A 25,358-nucleotide genomic window follows, 5' to 3' on the forward strand; every position below is an offset into this window, starting at 1 on the left:
TTTAGTTTAAAAGCCATATAATCATTTGATAGGTTTTAAATTATATTATTTTTATCCTAGCCCTGAGTTCACTATCAGACAACAGGTTTTACAAGCTATAGCAAAAAACTTTGCTACTGGGACCGTAAATTGCTGGCTTCCATCTTCCAGTAACTGCTTGCCATTTTCCAAGTTTGAGTAACGATTGTCCAGTAGAGGAGTAATTAGCTTATTGCGAACCTATGAATAAAACAGGCAGCAAAGGAGGACATGATCTATACTTTCAACCTCCCCAGATCCACAAGGGCAGAACCTTTCCTCAATAGGGACTTTTCTAGCACTGCAAAAGGCAAGACGTTGCATCTTGCAAGAAAGAAGGCCTTTCTGTGGCTATGGAGTTCCAATAAAGAAAGATAAGCAGCCTGTGATACTGTATATTTAGATTTTGAGGGAGCTCTTTGTTGAATACTTTTCAATAAGATGTTGATCAAACACTGATCAGTCATGCTTCTACCTTCTCTGAAACCCACCTGTTTGTCTGTTATTAGATTTTCTAGTTCAAGCCAGTCTTTAAATTTGTCAAAGGCTGGAAAGGGCTGAGAGGAAATCCCTGCTTCCACATGACACAGCTGCTGGGCAGCCCCCCTCCTGAACCCGCCACGGATCAGGCCCTCAGTTGATGTGGGCTAAGGGAATGGGGGAGAACCGCATTCCCTTAGCTACTGTGGGGGCCAACAGGACCTGTCCCACAGCAGGCCCATGTGGACAGGCTCCTCTCTGCACTACGGTGGGCCTGAGGGGGCAAGGAATGTCCCGGTCAGCTTTGCAGCACTTTGACACAGTGTGGGGCAGATCAGGGCATTCATTTTTATTTTGCAGGAAGGTGGGAATGCAAAATAAAGAATGCCCTGCAGCCCTCCCTCATGCAATGGAACTAATCCACCACTGTTTTGTTTCCTGAGGGGGGGCACATTTGTGTGGGACACTAGGTATCCCACTGAATTGTGACTCCTGGGGACACACATTTCAGCGGGACACCAGGTATCACATTGAACTGTGTCCCCCATGTGGACACAGACTGCCGCAGAGAATGCAGCTCCACAGCAGCACACCACTGGTGGCCCGGCACAGCTGCCACTGACCCATTATGCACAGGCCAGAACACCTGCACTGGTTTTGTGGCAGAATTCAAGATAATTCAGAGTACTCAAAGAACTTTCCAGAGAACTTGCACAGCCCTTGTCCATCATCTTCGGAACCTCTTTAAGGACTGGAGATGTCCCAGAGGACTGGAAAAGAGCAAACGTTATTCCGATCTTCAAAAAAGGGAGGAAGGATGACCCGGGAAACTACAGACCAGTGAGTCTGACCTCTGTTGTGGGGAAGATAATGGAGCAGATATTAAAGGGAGCGATCTGCAAACATCTGGAGGACAATTTGGTGATCCAAGGAAGTCAGCATGGATTTGTCTCCAACAGGTCCTGCCAGACCAACCTAGTTTCCTTTTTTGACCAAGTAACAGGTTTGCTGGATCGGGGAAATTCGGTTGATGTCATTTACTTGGATTTTAGTAAAGCTTTTGACAAGGTTCCCCATGATGTTCTGATGGATAGGTTGAAGGACTGCAATCTGGATTTTCAGATAGTTAGGTGGATAGGGAATTGGTTAGAGAACCGCACTCAAAGAGTTGTTGTCAATGGTGTTTCATCAGACTGGAGAGAGGTGAGTAGCGGGGTACCTCAGGGTTCGGTGCTCGGCCCGGTACTTTTTAACATATTTATTAATGATCTAGATGAGGGGGTGGAGGGACTACTCATCAAGTTTGCAGATGACACCAAATTGGGAGGACTGGCAAATACTCCGGAAGATAGAGACAGAGTTCAACGAGATCTGAACACAATGGAAAAATGGGCAAATGAGAACAAGATGCAATTTAATAAAGATAAGTGTAAAGTTCTGCATCTGGGTCAGAAAAATGAAAAGCATGCCTACTGGATGGGGGATACGCTTCTAGGTAGCACTGTGTGTGAACGAGACCTTGGGGTACTTGTGGATTGTAAACTAAACATGAGCAGGCAGTGTGATGCAGCGGTAAAAAAGGCAAATGCCATTTTGGGCTGTATCAACAGAGGCATCACATCAAAATCACAAGATGTCATAGTCCCATTGTATACGGCACTGGTCAGACCACACCTGGAGTACTGTGTGCAGTTCTGGAGGCCTCACTTCAAGAAGGACGTAGATAAAATTGAAAGGGTACAGAGGAGAGCAACGAAGATGATCTGGGGCCAAGGGACCAAGCCCTATGAAGATAGGTTGAGGGACTTGGGAATGTTCAGCCTGGAGAAAAGGAGGTTGAGAGGGGACATGATAGCCCTCTTTAAGTATTTGAAAGGTTGTCACTTGGAGGAGGGCAGGATGCTGTTTCTGCTGGCTGCAGAGGAGAGGACACGCAGTAATGGGTTTAAACTTCAAGTACAACGATATAGGCTAGATATCAGGAAAAAGTTTTTCACTGTCAGAGTAGTTCAGCAGTGGAATAGGCTGCCTAAGGAGGTGGTGAGCTCCCCCTCACTGGAAGTCTTCAAGCAAAGGTTGGATACACACTTTTCTTGGATGCTTTAGGATGCTTAGGGCTAATCCTGCGTTGAGCAGGGGGTTGGACTAGATGGCCTGTATGGCCCCTTCCAACTCTATGATTCTATGATTCTATGATTCTATAATCTTCCAAAACAGTGTGGTCCTGGTTTCGACCAGGCTGGGAGGCTGGCAAACCACCTCCCCTTAATGGCCGAACCTAGGATTGCTCTCCAAGTTAATTAGGTTTTGGCTTTATGCCATATAAGGTCATGGAATGTCTGCTGATCTCTTGCTAGGGGTTTCGTATGACCTGACCAATTGGGTTCACACACGCTCCTCAGGAATGTTCTTTGTCTACCTCTGTATAAATAAAGCTGAGCCATGTGCTTGGGGGGCCTTTTTACTGCAACTCCCTGCTTCGCGTGTTCTCTCTCTGGCCATCAGCCTGCGGGCGGTCCATTAAGGGCCCAATAAACAGGAATATATTCTTGTCTCTGGCTGCATGAACAAGTTGTTTCCATGTAGTCATGATTTCTTCCTTTTTCTTATGGGCTAGCAGTCCTTTATACCAGCGGTCCCCAACCTTCTTGTAGTTGGGGACCGCCTCCGAGGGTGAGAGAGAGCCGGCGGCCCGGCCGCTGCAGCTGCATGTAAACGCGCACGCGCAGTCGCTACGCATGCGCATTTTCGCCAGCAGGGGGCGCAAACACGCGCGCGTGGCGGCTCCGCGCATGCGCATTTGCGTCGCTGCCATGCCAGCGGCTGTGCCTGCCTCTTCCCTCCCTCTTGCTGCGGGGGGGGGCAGGTGTGGCCTCTGGCGGCCCGGTACCATGGCCTTTGCGGTCCGATACCGGGCTGCAAACCGGGGGTTGAGGACCCCTGCTTTATACCATTTCTCTTGACTATGAAGATGTGTCAGAGCAGTTTGCCTGGCCTCTCCCTCTCCCAATCTATATGAAGATACTGCTGCACTAAGAACTGTTTTTGCTTCGTAGCATTCCTTATCAAACCAGGTTTTGGATGGTCTACCCCTTTTATTCAGCCCACGCTTGTGTCAGTACAATCTTTAGGCTGTCTATTAGATCTTGGTAAACTGTAAGGGGGTCGTAATCCATGTCCAGAGACACCAGGGCAGAATGGAATTTTAATGACTTCTCTTCCTTCGGAGCTGATTTAATTTGTTCATCAAGCTTTAGGGACCATTTAGCTCAACAACACGCTTGTGCTATTGGGGCAATCTGTGGGGCGTAACATGGTTTGACTTACAATGGCTGGAATATAATGTGTAGCAAGAGAGGGAGGTGATCTCCATCTATGTGGGGTGTCACTTGGAAGTTTCTTAACTTGCTTACACAGCAGCATGTAGTCAACTGTGCTACACCTAGTACCAGACAAGAATGTGACCTCACCAGGCTCGTCACCAGTGATAGAGCCATTTAATATGAATAGTATTAGCCTGTGAGCCATTTTTTAAAACTGAAGACCTGCATAATTAGATTTTTCTATCCTTTGAGATACGTGGCAGTTTATTGGGCATGTGGTCCTCCACTGACTCATCGGCTGTTAAATTAAAATAGCTGTAACCCATAGATCTGCTTTGCCATGTGAATCAAATAGAGAAATTTACTCCACAGTTCTATTGGACATGGAAGCATCCATAAGGAACGGCTCTAGACATTACAGATTTGATATCAATCAGACAACATACACAGGCTGATTCAAATGGCTTCCACATTATGGTCATAACCAGATTACAGATACAATTCTGATAGTTAAAAATGTTTAGGTCTTTTTTGAAATAAATGGGATTTTAAGCAAGTAGCTGTCACTAACCAATTCCCCTTGGATATCTCAGCATTAATTAGGAGAATTAGAACACATATGTTTATCACCAAGTATGAAGGCTCCCTGTGACTACACAAATGTAGCACTCTGAAACTGAGGGGAAGCCTTAGGAATATAATGCAATTCACACAGCGCTTGTCTAAGGCTGGCCCTGTTTCTCCAAAATGAATCAGAAATAATTTTCCCATAGCATACATTTCTCAGGAGCTGTGGGAAGAAAAGATTCCCTGATAAAAACATGTCTAGCAACAGAACTAACCAACATGACTCTGACTATTTCCACACAGGAAACTTTGCTGTCCTGACTCACATGTGAGAGCACAAATCCAGGGCAGATGAGGTGCACCTGGCCAAATGTTCCCCGTGCAGGAGCAGAAAGAGGTGGGACAACTTGCCCCACCTCAGATGGAGAAACAGTCACTGACAGCAAACAAAAATTACGGTAGTTAAACAGAAGCGCAGACCCAGCTTCTGGCTGCAGAAAGCACTGACCAGACTTGTAGGGATACAAGTCTTGAAGTGCAACCTAGTGAACTCCCAGAATTATAGCTTATCTCCAGACCACAGAAATCAATTCCCTTGGAGAAAATGGATGTTTTTGAGGGTATACTCCACGGCATTGTACCCCACTGTGCTCCCTGTCCTCCCCAGGCTCCATCACCAAATCTACAGGAGATTCCCAACCCGGATCTGGCAACCAAACTCCCCATCTTCTGCTGTTCGTAAGGGGGGATCTGTCAACCCTTGTCAAATATTAAACTGAGATATGGGGTCCCATCGCATTCTCAGTCTTGTCCTCAACCCAACTCAAAATCTCAGTTTTAACACGGCTAGTTAGTAACAGTCACACATTTGTAATATCCATGCTTAATCAAGTAGTGCAACAAGATGCTAAATAATTTCAAGAAGTCAACCCAAATACAACATGCAAACAACTGCAGAGGAACTTGTATCACCAGATTGTTGCAGTTAATTTGGAAAAATGTTCAGCGCCTCAGACTTTTAACAACCTCCAACACACAGGAAAAAACCAACAACTTCCTGGTCAGCAAATCCATATAAAAAAGCTGGTTGCTGTTGGCTGTCATATGTTATAACGCAATGAATTTAGTTTGCTTCAGTATTCTAGGATATTTGAGAGCTGATGCCATTTCCAACTCTTATATAATACTGGCAATATTGTGTGGGTTTGGAAACGTTTATCTGCTATTAGAGTTTGTTATTTCCAAATGAATTTATACAGAAGTTACTTAAGATATAAATGCCTTAGACTGTTTGGAAATGCAGCAGTCAAATGATCAGTTAGTATGAGGCATATAAAACAGGAAACACCAACAATCCACCTAACAAGTATAAATTAAACTGAAAATTGAAATACCTCTTTAACGCAAAAACCTTTAGAGTAGCAATCCCCAACCTGTGGACTGCGGACCACATATGGTCCTTCAACTAATTGGAGGTGGGTCCCGAAGGACGCCTTCTCCCCCCCCCCCGGCCCTTTACAACATCACTCCCAGATGGGACTATCTCGTTGCAGAGAAACAAGCTCAGGGTTCCCATTGATTTGTCATTGTCATGAGTTAAAATTTCCATGAAAATAAAATGTTCCTTATGTTCATTGTTGTGGTGTGTCTGTATCTTATTTTGAAGGGATGTTTAAACATTATGATAGCGATCAGAGAGCGTTAGGGCAATGGTTGAGAGTAGAGGAGTAAATTACCCCCCCCCCCACCGAGCCTCAGTAAAAGGCGTTGAGTGGTCCCCGGTGAGTGGTCCCCGGCGTTGAGTGGTCCCCGGTGATAAAAAGGTTGGGGACCACTGCTTTAGAGAAGAACATACTTTTAACCTCAGTCTTTGGTTTGTGTGCTTAGTACCGGTGCCAAAACAAAAATTTAAAAAGTAGCAAGAATCATTATTGTGTGAGGGTTTGTGAAACATCAAACATTCCCCCTGTCCACATGGGGGGGGGAAGGATCAAGGCAGGGCCTCTCCCCACCAAATGTCTCCACTTGTGGCAGGGCCCTCCCTGCCTGTCCCCTCCAGAAGCTTCTGACAGAGCCCAGCTGCTTCTCCCAATTCCAGCCATTCTCCCTCATGCCATGGGAAGGCAATAGGAAGGCCTCAGAGCGATGGGAGAAAACTTCCAGTTGGATCATGGCACGTGGGTGAGAGGCAGGCCACGGGCACCACAGCTTCAAGAAGGTAGGGAGGAAGAAGGAGCAGTGGCTTACCTCAATTGAAGCATCCAGCTCTTATACACTTCGTGGCTTCTTTTCTCCCTAGGGACGGGCCAAAAACGGGCTGCTTCCCACTCTTAGGTTGATCCTGCATGGCAGCGGCTGCTCCTGGATGCCACTGGTGCATTGCACTGGAGCATGCTGCTCCACCACTTTCTGTGTCCTCATGGGGGACTTATTCAGTGATGGACCGGGTCTCCTGCGTTGTGTCCCCTCGGGGGACATATATCGATGGCAAAACCAGTCTGCCACTGAAATGTATCTCCATAGGGAATGCAGCCATGGTGGAGGGGTTCCGTCACATGGGGGGGGGCAGTGGGGGGGTCATTTTGCAGGCAGGTGGGATAGCATGAGAACACAATCCTGCAAAAAGCAAAAAGCCAAAAAAAAAAAAGTCCCAATTGGCCTTTGCAGTGCTGCAAAGGACAGCAGAGATGAATGGGCATTTCTGGGCATAAGAAGTTTTCATGTCAATAAAGATAAGAAAAGGAAGTGTTAATGCAAAGACCTTCATGCAAGAGCTGTACATAACATGTTAGGTACACCAAGCAAAACAGATGCTAAGAGTTTATTAAAGAGAGCTGGTGTTTATTGTTCCTATTGTTTCATCAGCAATTTACTGATTCACAAATGTGTTTATTAAAGCTACAGCAATATTTTGCCAGAGAGAAGAATTTTTCAGGGTTGTCTGCCATTAATTATTGGGCCTGGAGAGAAATGCAAAGAAATTTTGCAAAGCCTGTAGTTACGATGTCTAACAATGTAGCTATTTCTTACTTCTTTCCATCTCCTCCCTGGCCAGATGTCCACTCCTTTCCTTCCTCCAACCATTGCAGGAGGCTATATCTTGGAGACTCAACAAAAATCAAAGTTCAGCTCTTGTCAGAGCTATTCCTTTTCACTGATGTGTGAATACTCCTCAACTCATCATTTGAATGCAAATTGTGAAAAGTGCCCTCAAATTCTTGTAAAACTATGTTCACTTCTTACTGAGCATTTAAAATTGTTTTAGGAAGTATTACGAATATTCTGTGCTTAAGTGTGGTTTCTCACGCCCATCATAATCACATCTTTCATCCATCCAGACAACTTGACTAAAAATTATCTTCCAAATAAGGTGCCTTACTTGGTCGTTGTAATCCTGTTAGCAACGTGACGGCATCTAGCATTCTTCTACTATTCCAGCATTGTGTATTGTCCTTGCCTGACTCTAATGTACTTGTGTTAACCAAGTGTTGTAGATTGGGTCAAAAATACTTTACACATTCTCACACTGTCACTTGGGAACTGTTGTTTAATGCAGAAAGATGTAGACCAAGTAGGTAAATACCACTGACTGATGAATACTGCACAGGCAAAAAGCAGAACAAATACTTAAATAGTAGATTGACTTTAAATGGCTATGGTCTGCCCATGACCACCCTGAACATGAGTAACCCAAACAAACCAACAAACAGTGAACCAAAAGCATCCGCCCAGCTATCTATACAATGAAGGTTACCGACTGCACAAATACAAAATCATCTAAAACATTGTTTTAAATTACTAGAAAATCAACAGGGTGATCATGAGGAATACTCAGGTCAATATGTGTTCATTTTGATCAAGTAGGGTTACCAGCTTTGGCTTGGAACAAAGTTTGGGACATCCCTGGAGATTGGGGGCTAGAGCCTAGGAAGATTGGGATTTGGGGGAGGGAAGGACCTCAGCATGATATAATGCCATAGAGCTCACCCACCAGAGAAACTATGCACAAGTTGGATAATGCACTTGCAGTGTTTGTGTAGCTGGATTTTCCTGTGCGGAAGAGGAAAATCTGCTTCTAAAGGGCACTGAAAGTACATTATCCAATGTTTGCATCGGATCTAAATCTATACGATCTCCAGGCCACAGCTAGAGGTTAGCAACAAACATTTTACTTTTTGCATGTACTTGTGAAAATCACACTATCATAAATCCTTTCCCTGACAAGATTCAATCTCTGGGGGTTGTGCCTCAGTTGCAGAACAGCTGTCAGTAGCCGGACCAACCATGCAAAGTATTCCAAGGCAAATGATTAATTGCTCTCTTTACCATTCACTCCAATTTGTTCACACTTACCTTCTATTTATGTGATGCTTATAAATCAACATGAATGAACAAACTGCATTCACTCGTATATTAACAAAATTCTGTGGCCCCAAAACCAGAGAAATGTGGCTGAAATCCTCATATGTATTGCTCTACAGTAGTCTCAAGAAACCAATAGGGTTACTCTTGTTCAAATTCCTTTAAAATGTAGCCCCTGAGCTGTTCTGAAGTAGATTTAGTATGTAGACTTCATTTAAAGCATATTTGCATTATCAGTACGTACTCTGTATACAGAAAAGTAATCATGAAGACTCTCCTAACATGTAGCTACCTCCACTCATCCCAAGATGTCTACATACAAAAATGCTAGCAGAATTTGCTCTGTGTGGCCCTTTGGGATATGTTTGAATTTAGACTGTGTATGGGACTGACATATATGAATAATAATATCAAAATGAGAGCCTTGAAATTGAAATTCAGAAAGGCCCTTTTATACAAGCACCAAAATAATATTTTTACTCTTCTGTGTTTTTTAAAACACACAATACCATTTTAAAATGCAGGCACAGCTCCAGAGCTCTGTTCTTCTGGAGTTACAGGTTGCCATAGAAATGAGAGGGAATCCCAATGTGAAGGTGGGGAGGAAGCTAACAGGCTATCTATTTTCCACAGCAGTCTCGGGTCTCTGAACAGCTGACACGTTTAGCACTTGTCAAAAATATCAAAAGGTAAAAAACATGCAGTAAAGTACAAATGAAAAGCTGAATGCTCAGACTCATCACGAGACTCTTAGCTGTACTTAGCTGGTTACAGAAGACTGTACCAATCTTCTGCTACTGAGCTGTACCTCTTTATAGGGCAGCAGGAAAATTCTTAGCAACTATCCATGTCAGATACAAAAAAGAAAAACACTTCGGTGTTCCGCTTCATAAATGTAATGAATTATAGGTGTGTATACATATATACATACACACAAAGTAAACAGCTCATCAAAAAAAAACCTCTCAAGGACTTTAAAACAGATGGTGTGGGATAAAAGAGGGCAAATGTACAGAGGATCTGTTGATCTGAGATAATCAGGACCCTAGGGTGGAGGTGGGATGGACTATTCATTAATAATATGGATGTATTGTCATATATATGGTCATGTTAAGAGGGATCCCATGTACTCAAGAAAACTGTCCAGTATGGAGAAAGACTCAAATATAGCCCTCTACTTTTGTGTTATGAAACTAACTAGTAGTAAAGCCCATTGTGTGCTGTAATACAATGGGCACAAGCTCATGGTTTGGTGTGGGTTTTGTGCCTAATTTAGAAGCTGACAACCCTAAGAGAAGGTATCTCTGTGCACAGCAGGTCTGACCCAAATCAGGTTCATGCACACCTAGGAAATGTGGGAATCAAGAACATGAACCTACACCTATCAGGCAACCTTATCTCCTCTCTTCAATGTTCTCTTGACCTGAAATAAGTCAGGGGGTGCTATGAGGCTGGTTGGGTGGCTGCAGACACATTATACTCTTTTGAGGCCCAACTTTCAAACCTCAAAATATATTTCTAACCCAGGGATAGCCAGCCTCCAGGTGGGGCCTGGAGATCTCCTGGAATTGCAGCTCATCTCCAGACTATAAAGATCAGCTCTCCAGGCAGAAATGGCTGCTTTGAGGGGTAGACAGAGCTGTTGTACAAAATAAACATTTGAAGCCTCCCAGATTGTTGTGGAGATGAAACACTTGAGGCCTACAGTGCAAAGTTGTTATGCAGATGAAACAGGAGGCAAAAGAACCCCTGCAACAGTTTCATTTGCACAACAACCTTGTGCAGTAGGTCTCAAGTGTTCAGAGAGTGGTAGAGAAGAGACACTCATGACTTGGCTGCATCTGCCCTCAAGTGGGGAGGCTGGCCACAGCAGTATTTTAAGCGAGATGCGGCTTTTCTGTGGCCTCCTTGTCAGGCAAAAAAGGAAAGCTTTCTCCCCTCAAAAGGAAAGCACACACATGTCCACAGAAACCCCTGCATTGCTTTCAGAAACATGTCCCACCACTCAGTCAGGGGCTGTTAGAGGCTTCCTTCACAGCAGGCCTGAAGGGAAGGGGTGTGTGCGGAATCTTGAGCAAGAGCAGCCATTGGCCCTGAGGGAAGGAGATTCCATCTATCGGAGGCTTTGGAACCTTCCATATTTTGTCAGGGTGTACGGTCATAATATAGATTATTTTTTATACCTTTTTTTCTTTTGCCAAATATAGGTTACAAAGTATAAGTTATCAAACAGTACATATACAACTTTGGTGGGCATACGGTTGCATACAGTTGAAGAGAAAAGTTCACAATTCTTATTTGCTTCCTTTTCAAATGGGAACCATGACAACTCCCTTTCTTGTCTACACTAGATCAATGGCTCTATGTAGTCAAGAGGGTTATAGTTTAATAATCTGATTAGGGTGAGATTTACCGGTACTTTGAAAAGCTGTTCACAGACCCAAACAAATGGGAAAGATGAGCTTTTTGTCCTGTTTCCAGGACCAAATCCTAGTTTAAAAGCTATTATTCCTCCCACTGACTGTCCTTTGTCCACTGAAAGCAACGTATTTCATAAAACCTGCAGTCTCCCTCCCACAAGGCTTTCTATACTTGGTCTCTGAAAAATATTAATCCTATAAGGAAGAATCTCTGCCACTGAAGCTGCCACATGAAATTTCTGTTGCACTGTCTGCAAACTCCTCTCATGTTCCTTTGAGACTCGTAGGACTTCTACTGTTCCACACTCACATATTTCTCCTTCCAAAGGCCCAGATGGTCGCAAGAAGTTGCTAGTCTCCAACCACATGGTGTTTCAAGAGTGGGAAGAAGGAAGTAAGCATCGTTCTTAGACAAGTCTTGATACCTCCATGTACTACATACATAGTAGAACAGGATCTACAATAAAATCAGAGTCCAGTAGCACCTTTAAGACCAACAAAGATTTATTCAAGGCGTGAGCTTTCGAGGTCAGTCTGACAAAGAGTGCTTGCAGTCGAAAGCTCACGCCTTGAATAAATCTTTGTTGGTCTTAAAGGTGCTACTGGACTCTGATTTTATTGTGCTACTTCAGACCAACACTCATTAGGATCTACAATGTTATTGAACATAGTGGCACTTCTAGAATTTTGAAAACAGGCATTGGAAACCACTACAAAATGATTGCTCAGGGATGGGACCAATCAGAAATGGCTTCCATGAGGTCTGGGTCTAATCACAAAATATTGAGAGGTTCTTCAGTACATTAGGAGTATTCATGACTTCTCCTTTGACCACCAAAAAGATCATGCTGAGGGCATGTGGCCTGAATGGGCAAAGGCCACAGGGGGACAGAGATTATAGGAAAGAGGTGAATTGGGCAAGACAGACTGAAAATGCTGGCTAGATCTGACTGCATGTGTCTAAGTTTCAAGACTGAGTTTAACTGAGCAAACTGAGTTTATTCCAAGACCAATTACAAGCTTGAAATGCATCATATACACATGTTGCTTTAACCCATCTGGTCATTCCTCTTCCCTCTCCCAATGACATCTGGTTTTGTGACTGCTTTTACCATAGCACTAGACTAGTGGCAATGACCAAACACAGAAACTGGGCAGAGAGACATACCGTTCTCCACTACACCTCCCTCCTTTCTGTGGATCATCAGTATCACAACATCAGTACTCAAAAAGGCCAGGAAAGGTGGAAAGAAAGTGCTTTTCTGCATCCTCATTTTCCTTGTGGTTAAGTTTCTGTTTCTTCAGGGATTTTCCCTTGTTACACACAAATTCTACTCCCTCTAGTGGTTGATTCAACACAAAATAGGTTTATTTCAGGTTAATGTCAACAAAGACAACAACTGGGAGATAACCTGAAAATAAATATGCAGGGAGATACCCTGAAAATAAGTCCTGTTTATGTCAGATTGAACACTGGAGGGAGCAAAACTTATATGGAAAAGGAGAAAAAAGAACTTAACAACCAGTAAAATAAGAATGTGGAAAAGCTCAAAGGTTCCAACAAGCTAGCTGAACATCCTCACTGTTGTCATGACCCATCTATCTCAGAGTACAATGGCAGCACTGGCCCGACAGTAAATGCAACTTGGGAAGGTGACAGAAAGAAGAGAATCATAAATCATAGAGCTTGAAGGGTGCATATATGCCATCTAGTGCAACCCCCTGCTTAATGCAGGATTAGTCTAAAGCAGCCTTTTTCAACATTTTGACCATGGAGGAGCCCCTGAAATAATTTTGCTGACTTGAAGAAGAAGAAGAGTTGGTTCTTATATGCCACTTTTCACTGCCCGAAGAAGTCTCAAAGGGCTTACAAATGACTTCCCTTTCCTCTCCCGACAACAGACACCCTGTGAGGTAGGTGAGGCTGAGAGAGCCCTGATATTACTGCTCAATCAGAAAAGCTTTATCAGGGATGTGACTAGCACAAGGTCACCCAGCTGGCTGCATGTTGGGGAGTAGGGAATCAAAGTCCGCACTCCTAACCACTATACCAAGCTGGCTCTACCAGAAGTGATGCCAGCCGGCCACCCCTACTTGACATGCCCACAGAAGTGACATGTCACCAGAAGGGACATCACCACCTTTGTTTACAAGCACGTTCAAGGAGAACTGAAGCGTGCCGGCGGTGGGCAGAGATGAGGAAAGTTAAGGTGGGAGTAGGCAGGTTCTTCCCTTTCCCAGGAGCAGAAACCATGACAGAACTCACTCACATTCAAGGGGGTGGGAAGCAATGGAAAGAGCCAGTTCCCTAGTGGCTGAGTCCAGTAAGGCGGGACAGAAAAGGCCACAGACACCCCCCCCCCCGAAGCTCATGTGGATGCCTGGGCATCCAAGGACCCCCTGGTTGGGAATCCCTGGTCTAAAGCATCAAGGATAAGTATCTGTCCAGCCGCTGAGTTATGACTGTCAGTGAGGGGGAGCTCAACACCTCCTTAGACACCTGATTTCACAGCTGATCTACTTTGACTGCGAATTTCCCCCCCTTGATATCAGAAGGTTCAGCTCTATATGTAGTTTAAACCTTTTACTGTGGTCCTATTCTCTGCTCCCAGCAGGAACCTTTCCCTACTCTCCTCCAAGTGACAACCTTTCAAAAACTTAAATACAGCGATCATGTCCCCTCTTCAACTTCCTCTTCTCCAGGCTGAACATTCCCAAGTCCCTCAGCCTTTCCGCAGAGGGCTTGGTCCCCAGGCCCTGGATCATTCTTGTCGCTCTCCTCTGAACCCTCTCAATTATGTCCACCTACTTTTTGTCGTTAACCTACTTATTCTGAAGTGGCCAGAACATATACTCAGATAAACTTTGGGGGTCTGTAATTTTCACCTTTATGATGAAGGGAACACTGTGAACTTCTTAACCAAGTCTGGCTGACAGGACTATGAAAGATACAATCAATGATAGAAGGGACAGAGTGTTACAGAGTAACACACATAAGAAAACACCATGATTTTTTTTATACCACTCCTGTAATTTCAAAGCTGCATACATAAGAATTCATAATTCAAACTATTTGGGGGGGGGGGGAATCTATTTCTATGATATAAACCTCCAACAATTATTCAATACAAAGCAACCTGGTACATTAGGCACCAATATTCAAACCTTAACAGTATTAGTCCTTAGTATATACAATAACAGATGCAGCTCCAAAACAGCAGCCAAAAACCCAGTATCAAATTACTCAGATTCTTATCATTCTTAAAAGGTACAGAACAGTGCACTGTTAATAGTTCAACAGATAATGTTTGTTGTCATCAATTGTTATCTGTATATTTCTGGGGCCATTTCATACTTCAGAAGTCACTAATGCAGCAGAGAAGGGTTTTGGCACTAGATCTATCAATTATGTTTAATTAAAGAAGAATCTAATATTCCTAGCATTGATCCCTCCACCGATAGTGGATTATAAGGTATCTACTTCTTCAGATAGACATCGAAAAGGTGTATTTAAATTTACGGATTATAATGTCCAAGTGCTCAGCTACAAATTTGTAAGAGGTCAGATTTGATAAGAGGGCCATTCTCTTTCCTGTAACAAAAATATCTGTAGCAATATGCCCTATACAAGACTCGGCCAGCCAAATGGCTAATGAAGAGTCGTGCACTTTTGTTATCTGTCTCCAGTCTTGTTTGCATGTACACCAATAAATGAGAAAAGAGACCAGACAAGGCATGTAATTAGACATGTAGCAACTAGTCCAGATAATGAAAAACAAATAAAATCATCTGCTAGAAAACCTTGCCCTGTGATCCTCTCTGACCAACCAATTGCAGATAACCCCCATGTATAACAAAGCCCTCTTTAGAGTCTGACGCACAAAAATGTATCTAAGGACTTGTACTGGTTCACTTTACATCCAGCTTTAAGAAAATTATGATGGAAGCAGATTCATTATGTGTGGACCCCCTTCTCCAGGATTAGGAAATGAATCTGGAAGGGACGCTTGATCAGTTCATAGTGTCTCACAGCTTGTGATCATCATAATTAAACAACTTATAAACTGATACTTGATAAAAAAATATTTGCTTATGCCTGCAATGTGTTAGCAGCACATGTAAACACAGCCTTGTGAGTGTTCTTCCCCACTAGTTTCTCTTAGGCATCAAAATTGGGGGCTGGTAGGACACTGGCTGTCTACTGCAGGTCCTTCCTTTCCTGGGCTTGTTCTGCACTTACTTTTTTCCCATTGTCAATCCTATAAATCTGAACCTAGGTTTCCTCCTTCCTTTTTCCTGAATTGAAACAGACTGTGTTCTACATTTAATTGCTTGACTGTAGAAGCTAACAGGGGGAGGGGAGCAGTGGTTGTGAAGCTCCAGCTGGCAGTGAAGAAGCACAAGGCTGCAGAGGGCTTTATTTCCTGCCATTTTACAGCCAAAGCAAGTGTGTGTGTGTGTGTGTGGGGGGGAATGGAGCATGTCTGCTTGTTTATTTTGGTTTTCCAGAACAAGCAAGTGGAGGGAGAATTGGAGGGGGGGAGGAGACAATCCAAAAAGCAATCATGGCACATAGAAATGTGGGCTTGGAGCACAGTAACTTTAGAAATGTGGGCAAAAATAAGTCTTGCCAACCGGGAACCAGACAGTTTTGAACTGACACCCTGACCAATCAGCGACAGACTGCTTTGCTACGTCAGTGTTGCAGTCCCCAAGGAGGATGTTAATCTGGCAAAATGCAGAGATCTATACTTAATACTGGGGCTCTCAGAGCAGTTTCCTCAAATGTAGCGAGTTATATCTGCTCCTGGATATCGTGGGGGAAAGTTAGTGTGACCACAGAGCAATGGTAGACATTGCAGAGGGAAAAGAGCCAAATATCAAAATGGAAGTCAAATAATGTATAGATAACTTTTTAAATTCAGGGTCACTGGGCATAAAAAGCCTACTGCAGATTCAGCCCTAGTCTTATCACCTTACACCTACTGGCCTGCCTGTGAAATCATCTTTTTATTTCTCCCTTCTGGCTTAGCCCCACCTCCTCCACCTTTGATGGGCCAATCAGCCACCTTTCCCAATTGCCCCCCCCCCAGTCTAGCCCAACCATGCTTGTCTCCTGGGGCAGGTGGCCCTCTTTAATCAGCTGCTGGGCAGTTCTAGGTGATCCCCTAAGATTCCTCAAGTAAGCAGCCTGTTCCTTGTGATGTCTCTTTAGTTGCTGCCTCAGCAGATCTTCCTGTCTTCTTCTGTCCTAAGGCCCTAGGCAAGGTAAGTGTTTCAACTCTTGTGGCCTCTGTGTCGGGAATGGCTGAGTCCAGAGATGAGGAGTACAGCTATGCAAAAAAGATGACAACCATATTTCATTCATCTCTCCCTTTCTCAATGGCTGCTGGTACTTCATTATCTGCTGATAGGGAAACTCCTGGAGATTTGTGGGTGGATCCTGGTGAGGGTGGGATTTGGGACTTTTGCGGGGTATATTTCCATGGAGACTGCCCTGCAGAACAAACATTTGCTCCAGGGGAACTGATCTCTATAGTCTAGAAAACAGTGGTAATTCAGAGAGATCTCCAGATCTCACCTTGTGATTCGCAAGCCTATATGCTGAATGTGTTATTTAAATAATAAAAAGTAGATACACACCAGAATATTTAAAGAATAATTTGAATGTGCAATGGCAAAGAAGGGACAAACTGCAAAAGGTCTGCATTTGACAGGTCACTACCAGACCGTGAAGGCATTTTTGACCCTGAGAGATAGGGGCATTCCTCACTTGTGATTGAGAAGATCTGGTTCCCTAACAAGATGCAACATGCAAGTTATTAATGTACTTTATTTACCAGAGCATGATCTGCCTGTGCCTCTATAGCATATGCAGCAATGTGTACAAAAAAGCCTGCAGAAGCAGCTACTGTCCTGGTACAGAGTTGTGCACCAATTCTGCACCCATTGACAACTGTATTATTCTGCAGTTATGCTTCAACAGCTCCAGTTGTTCAGCTAGATAATCCAGCATGATATCTTATTAAAGTCTCATATTCAACGAGCTTTGAAGGTATACCTTAGATACATATATGAAGTATATCAGAGCAGGGGGTCATAGCCTGGCACTGGAGAATAAAGTAGGTGAATCATAGATGTTGTCAGATCTTGCAGTTATAACTAATGCTCTTTATTAGATCACTCAGCCATGAGGTAAGAAACAGCTTTTAGAACATAAAGTAGTATAAAAATATCTGCAAATGAGTTTAGAATCAGTCAGTAAACCTTATAAAATCCAGACTGACAACTCACTCCCTACTTGATTGACCCTTGCTGGGGATATGCCACAAATAGAAATAGAGCATTCTACAAACAAAAGTCAATCAGCTCAAATTACACTCTGCAAATGAGGGCTAATCAGCTCAAATTCCATGCAGATGACTCAAACTGTACCTGACTGCCCCTCCCCTGGAAATATTCCCCCATTAGGAGATGGCCTTCAGCCAGCAATGGCTTACCCTGGTAGTTTAGCCCCAATCAGGAGAGAACCCTCAGCCAGGAAGGGCTAATAAGGGTTCAGCTCTCTACTTCCATCTCTCTGCCAGTTTCATAAGTTTGTTGGGTGGAAGAGAAGCCAGCCTTAGAGTGTGCTCTGCTGCCAGTAATTTGCCCTGGACTCCTGAGCTTTTTCAACACAGAGGACATGGGGTTGTGTGGAGACAACTGTCTCCTGGCACAGCCTCTTCACACCTTATGGAAGGGGAGGGGCTGTGGGAGGCCCAGAAACAGCCCCCTGCCATCCCTCTGGTACTCAGGGGGTCTAGGAAAAGCCTCTGCCCTGGGAATGTTTAACTGTAAGTCATGTGAGGCTTGCAATTTGAAATCTGAGAAGAGAGGAGCACTTTCAGGGTAACCATCACAGACAATTGCAGCAGGGAAAATAATTCTGTGGGTGGGACTGGGAAGACGTGGATACCCTTTCAATGTAGATACCACCTTGGTCTTGTTGAAACCTTTCCAAGACCGTCACAACAAAGCAAATTTGAGACCAATGGCATGGAAGATGGAACACAGAAGCACAGAGCATGTGGAGGAGCAGAGAATCAAATCCAGATGGCCACATTAGAAGCTACTGCTCTAAACCACTATGCCAAGCTATACAAATTGCCATTGCCTTAAACAGACGTATTTAGAGCACAGGCAGAAGAAGCTGTTACAAAGTCTTTTTTTAACTTTGTTAAAACTTTGTTATGGGATTCTTTTCCTTTAAATAGGGACCTTCTGGGCAATTGCTTCTCAGAGAGAGACACTCAGGTATTTCCTACATGGAAAGGTGATTCTGTGCTTCCAAAGGATTGCAATCGGAAAACTGAGGAATTCTTTTGTCTTCTGTGTTCTGTGTGTGTGTGTGTGTGGAGGGGAGTGCTACATAGGTCCTGTCCCTGTCACAAACAGCTCTTTCCTTCAAGGGAACTGATCTCAGTAATCTAGAGAGAAGCTTTCATTCTGGGGGGTCTCCAGGTCCTATCTGGAGTCTGGCATCCCTGAACAATGACAGGGATGCTTGCCTCAGGCTGGGAACTGGGGATAACACTTCTGGGTTATTTCAAAGCTTGAAGAATATTTCAGCTGTTTCTTAATGGGGGAAAAAGTTGAGAAAAGCTGACAGAGGCATTAATTGAGACATCCTCTGTTCTGAGCTTCCACAATTGAGTGCTGAACACTTTCTGTTTCAAAGGGGGGGGGGGATAGAGAAAGACCAGAGTTCAAATTAATCTGAATTCAGCAGGCTCCACAACGGAATAAACAAAGTAAGTCCATTCTATTAGCACAGCCTTTCTCAACTTTTTTATCATTGAGAAACCCCAGAAGCGGCATGATCTTACAGAACAGCACCCAACTGGGGCCCCTCCCCTTCCCAATTCCTCCATGTCCATCATTGGCCATGTAAAGTCATATCACCTGATAAATGTTAAACAAATGTGAAAAATATATTAAAATGAATTAACTCCCACCCACTTGGGAAACACCTTTGGGGCCATCAAGAAATCCCAGGGTTTCATGAAAGCCTGTGTTAGCAGCAGACTGCTCATAAAATCCTAACAAGTACTCTGACATTAATTTGATAAAAATTATTGAGAGCAAAAATAAATCAGACAAAGTCAACCTAGATCATAACCTATGGATTCACTGATATGAATGGTCAGATACTAGTGGAACATCTACTTTCCTCCTCCCCACTATATCCTCTTCCCTTTCCATGGAAGTCCCCTTTTCCTACTTCTTTTTCCTATAGTGGGGACCCAAAACAGTGCACAACAGCCTCCTCTCCTCCATTTTATCCTCACAACAATAACTCAGTGAAGAAGTAGAACAAAGTTTGAGAAGTAGAACAAAGCATTTGCTGGCAGGGGCTCATGGGAATTGGAGTCCGTGAACATCTGGATGACCACAGGTTGACTACCCCTGATGTACGTCATCCAGGGTCTACTGCTGGGGCAGGCCCCACTGCATCCTCCCTCACAGACCAAAACAGCCCCTTTCCCGTGCCTTTCTCCAACAGAAACCAGGGCTTGCATACTGGCCAACGATCGCTACTAAAAACAAGAACTTGCCTGTTTGTTGTTTCATGTCCTGCTTTTGAATGGAAAATGTGTAAAAGGTCAACCAGCTGGCTTCGTGTGGAAGAGTGGGGGAATCAAACCTAGTTCTCCAGATTAGAGACTGCTGCTCTTAACTACTGCTCCACCAGTAGCCCAGACTTCATACACTTTTTGAAAATGTTGTATGTGGGTGTCTAAGCAAAACACACAATGACATATTTTCACCTGTATTCAGTGGGTAACCGGGGTCTTCATGCTTCATTCTGCCCTCTAAAAAAATCCACTTAACAGAGAAGCATCTCCCATCTCCATTTGTGTACGCACACCCCTGTGCCACAGCTTTATTTGTGACACTTGTATGGAACTGCAAAATGTGCATTTTTGAGCAGTGGTAGATTGTTTTTATTTATTATACCACTAAATGCAAAGTCTCAGCTCTGCTTACCCAACTGACAACATGCCCAGGGGTGTCATTTTTTGTGTATAGTTTTGTCCTTTACTTTTACCCAGTCATTCAGTCAGTCACCTTTCATTGGCATAAAATATGTGTAAGACATATAAAAATAGGGTTTAAAATTTCAACAAAATAATAAAATAGGCCATGGGGTTACATAACCAAACAGATCTTAAAATGATTAAATAAACTGTAAAAGATAAAATACAAGGTAGGCAGCATATTATAAAAGCATCTTAGTTAAAACTCTGGCAACTAAAATGGTTACCTCTGGGTCTTTAAAGGTAAAGGTAAAGGTATCCCCTGTGCAAGCACCAAGTCATGTCTGACCCTTGGGGTGACGCCCTCTAGCGTTTTCTTGGCAGACTCAATACGGGGTGGTTTGCCAGTGCCTTCCCCAGTCATCACCGTTTTATCCCCCAGCAAGCTGGGTACTCATTTTACCGACCTCGGAACTCAGTCTAGGGAGATTAAAGATGGGCAAAACTGGAGAGAAAGAGGGAGAGATAATGCCCTTTTCCTTCTCCTCAGTTGACAGCAAGAGACATGATTGCTGTCACTGCTCAAGTCCTGCGTGCCTCTTGCCATTTGTTCTTAGTTCACTGGCACACATAATTTATTCATTGCAAGATGCACCTGTGCAGTTGCTGGCCAAGGGTGATGCAGAATATCCCTCTGAGCAAAACCAGTGGACCGCACAGAAGGTACAGAAATCTGCTGTGGCATCCCAAGTGTACTCTATTAACATAGTTTGCGGGAAATTCAGGTACAAATGCTGCTGCTTTCATAGCTGCTCTTGACTGTGTGGGTTTTTTTTAATTTTTTAATATAAAGTATTTACCTTGTCAGGTAAACAACTTTCCCATATGATATTCAACTCTCCTGACTCTGAAAAAAAAAGGAAAAATGGCAAATATCAAGTATACAGACGACAGTATGGATTATCCAAAAGGAAATCTTGCCTCACTGCTCTTGTAGCCTTTCTCAAGCAATTGGATGACAACACATTATTCATTGTGCCCCAATAAAATCTAGCCTCTTTACGATAGGCAAAAAAACATAAAGAGGCAGAGAAATCAGAGAAGGGATTTTTCCACTTTCCTACTGCATCCTTCTGTGCCTGCTGAAAAGCTGTCCCTTGGCATCTTCATGGGTTACAAAGCGGCTGCAGACTCAAGTGGGAAATTAGTAAAAATCACCCCTCCTCTCTTGAGTGAGCCACCAACCCTACGAAGCTGCTGCAACCCAAAATTGGGGGGGGGGGGATTGAGAGGAAAATAAAAGTATAAATATTAAAATGTCGAGTCATTAACAGTAAATAAAATGAGACCCTCCCATTTATTTCTTATCGGAAATATAAGCTCTCATGATTCTTACCATCTAGGCTTAGTGCGTGTTTTAATCTAATTCGAAAAGCAGGTTAAAATCATACCAAATCGTTTGCGCCTATCTTTATTCAAACACTCATTCTCTTATCCTGTCCCTAATTTCTTCATCCTTTGATGAAACACTGCATTTGAAAAAACTACTAGAATACTGATTTCTTCCCACAGTGATTCCCAGGTGGCAATTTAAATCCTTTCCAGGGAACAGCCAAGCCATGTGTGCAATCACACTTAATGCATTTCCAGAAGGGGAAAGGCATCTGTTCCCTGCACTGCAGGTGGGAATGCATATGCCCAAGTCCCTGTCTCATCACTTTTGAGTTTGGCCCATCCTCCCAACAAAGCATCTGAGGGCAGAAACCAACCATGCCATGCTGGCGGTGTTGTTATGATGGTTCCCAGTTTTGATGTCTTGAGCTCTGGTTGACCCAGAACTTTCAAGAAAAGGAAGAAAACAAGAGCATTTGTGAAACATATTCATAGTCCTTTGTCCACAGTCACATGGGTAGGAATCGGATTAATACCTGCAAAAATTTAGCTCAATTTAGGAACAACCATTGCCAGGTAACACACTGGACCTTGCTTTAGTAAAGGGGAGAAAGAATCTTCAATTCTGTCTGGATAATAAAACAACCACCACAAATGCCTGAGCTCAAATAGAATAACTACAAACAGAATCTAAAAACAAGAATGTTTCCTGCCTGGTGGTCATCTCCCGTCTGGGGGTCTTTGACAGTGTGCCACAGTCCCATCTCTAGCATTTGACATTCATGCTCTCCCTCCAGATCAGGCAGATGCCTTCAGTAAGTCTATCCGGAAGATAGTCATGCTAAATGTTGCAGAAGTTGCCATTTTGTGTTCTTTCTTCTCTTTGCCTTTAACATATCTATTATTTCGCAGCTGGAATGCTCACTCTGGGCCCAGAACCATGCTGGCACAGTTCAAATATGCGAGTGAGTAGAACACCAAACTGCTTTTATTGTGAAGAGAAACAACTTTGTATAGAAAGAAGAGAGTGGGAGAGTCTTGTCTAACTGCCTATTGTCTCATTCTGTCTGTTGTGGAGGCAAACAAGGAGGAACTATGCTCAAAGCCTATCAGGACACGGATGGAGAGTATTTGAAAAATTCCAGGAAGTTCCTAACCTAGTTATGCTGGATTCAAATGGGTAGCCGTGTTGGTCTGAAGTAGCACAATAAAATCAGAGTTCAGTGGCACCTTTAAGACCAACAAAGACTTATTTAAGGCATGAGCTTTCGAGTGCAAGCACTCTTCCTCAGACGCCTTAAATAAATCTTTGTTGGGCTTAAAGGTGCTACTGCTACGCTGATTTTATTGTGCTAATTATGCTGAATACACATCTCCTCTGATACTGCCCAGTAAAACACTCTTCATATTCTGCTCAATCACACACACTACAGGTTTTGTGTAGTCCAACAAAGACAGTGGCTTGCCTAAGATTGCCTAGATCATTCTATAATACATCTGAGGCTTCAACCTGGCTTGCCCGTATCTAGACCCAAAACTGTAATTGCTATGCTACATTGGTTGCAAAAAAGCTTACTTCAATTACCTTGGTTCTACTCTAATCATGTCCTTAAGGATAAATTATTTTTTATTATTTTTTATTATTATTTAATTTTTTAGACCGCCCTTCTCCAAATAGGTCTCAGGGCGGTTTACAACATAAACAGTTAAAACACAATAAAATCCCCATAAAACCCCAATTTATGTCAAACAACATATCACATATAACATATAAGCGGCGGTGGTCACAATTCTAATCGTATTTACCCGACTTCCCCCAAGTTCAGCCTGGTGGGGAGAATAATATTCGGAAGAGGGTGGCACCAATGCAATAGATCTAACAATGATCTCGATGTTAGAGATCTCAATATTGGAGGGGATCCTCCGATGGATTAGTGGGAGAGCTGCCCTGGCCTCAACCATATGCCTGGTGGAAGAGCTCCGTCTTGCAGGCCCTGCGGAAAGCTGGTAGATCCCACAGGGCCTTTAGCTCTTCTGGGAGCTCATTCCATCAGGTTGGGGCCAGGACTGAAAAGGCCCTGGCCCAGGTCAAGGCCAGGCAAACATCCCGTGGGCCCGGGACAACCAGTAAATTCATACCTGCGGAGTGCTCTGCAAGGGGCATAAGCAACCAAGCGGTCCAACAAGCCAGATTAAAAATGGCTTTAGATAATCTCTCTCATCCAAGAATATGCTATCACAAACTTTGAGCACTGTGCCAGAAAAAGTAAAATTGACCACTGATCAGTGGTATCACCTTAGTTATTTGGACACCTTCCTTCACGTTAGTTTGGCTTGTCTGGTCCTCTTTAGTCAGCACACCCCAATTCAGGACCATAAAGCCAAACTAGAGCTGATTTGCAGAAATGAACTGCAAATCATCAAAATCCTGCTTAGCGAGAAGACATGTCCAGCTGTCTAAGGTTGCAACTGTACTTTGTGCAATGTTAAGGTGTAATTCTCTGTATTTGCCAAAATCTTAGGCTATGTATTCGGTTTCCTGTGTACACTTTGTATATTTACTTAAGTTGTATCTCTTTATGCCATTAAAGGGCATAATCTAAATCTAAGATCATCTAAATCTAAGGTTATTTGGGCCCATGGACAGCCTCAGACATTGAAATTTCAGGACCACTTTTTCAAAGCAATTGTTGCACTCTCTAATAAAGAATTCACTACCCACTCTACCAAGATGGGCAATCATTACTGACCACTGACCACATCTATCATTTTTTATTTCCTTATTTATATGAAAAAAAACCCTGTGCTGTGGGTGAATAAGCACAGAAATCTGTTTTTACTGTGGAGTTTGAATAAATCCAAACACCAGAATAGGTGCTGTACAACATCTAGGAGTAATTGTGTCAAACGCCCAGATAAATTTTATATTCCATAGGTCACCCAGTGCTTCAGCAGAAGGACTAGCCCAGTGGTCCCCAACCCCCGGTCCAGGGACCGGGACCAGCCCGTGGATCAGTTAGTACCAGGCCGCAGCTCCTCCTCCTCCTCACCGGCTGCTGCCTTCGGGGGCTGCCCTGCCACTCTGCTGCCAGCTCATCTTTGGTGCTATCTTGCGGCCGCCATGGCTGGGGCGCCCCTCGGTGTGGCACTGCACAGCTGCTGTTGACAGTGGGAAATCAGGTACACCGGCGGGAAAGCAAGTGGAGCAGGGGCTCAGGCGGCAGTGGTGATGTCCCTCGGCAAAAGACTACCCCCTCCACCAGGCCTCAGTAAAATTGTCAAGCGTTGACGGGTCCCCGGTGATAAAAAGGTTGGGGACCACTGGACTAGCCTTGTGACTAGGAAACTCCATGAGGACTTTCATGGAACTATCTGAATTGTCACTGTCTGGAAGTGAACTTGGTGTAGTAGTTAAGAGCAGCGGCTTCTAATCTAGTGGGCCAGGTTTGATTTACCACTCCTCCACATACAGCCAGCTAGTTGACCTTGGGCTAGTCACAGTCCTGATAGAGCTGTTCTCACAGAACAGTCCTGTCAGAGCTTTCTCAGTCCTTCCTGCCTCACAGGGTGCCTGTTGTGGGGAGAGGAAGGGAAGGTGATTGTAAACCCCCTTGAGACTCCTTAGGGCAGTGAAAAGCAGGGGTTTAAAAAACAACTCTTCATCTTCTGATCCTCCATTTTTGTAAAGGTTCTGAGTTCCACAGACTCAGAATTACATCACACAATTATCAGTCCATAACTAGGGAAGGTGTAGAATTTACCCCCCCCCCCAGAAA

General features: G+C 43.8%; 1 protein-coding gene across 21 annotated transcripts in view; it reads right to left on the reverse strand.

Moving 5' to 3' along the window:
* MYT1L (myelin transcription factor 1 like) overlaps positions 1–25,358 on the reverse strand; it is a 453,342-nt gene that overhangs the window by 235,478 nt on the left and 192,506 nt on the right. The gene's annotated exons all lie outside the window — the stretch shown is intronic.

The sequence above is a fragment of the Paroedura picta genome, chromosome 1 (genome assembly GCF_049243985.1).
Source record: "Paroedura picta isolate Pp20150507F chromosome 1, Ppicta_v3.0, whole genome shotgun sequence".
Lineage (NCBI taxonomy): Eukaryota > Metazoa > Chordata > Lepidosauria > Squamata > Gekkonidae > Paroedura > Paroedura picta.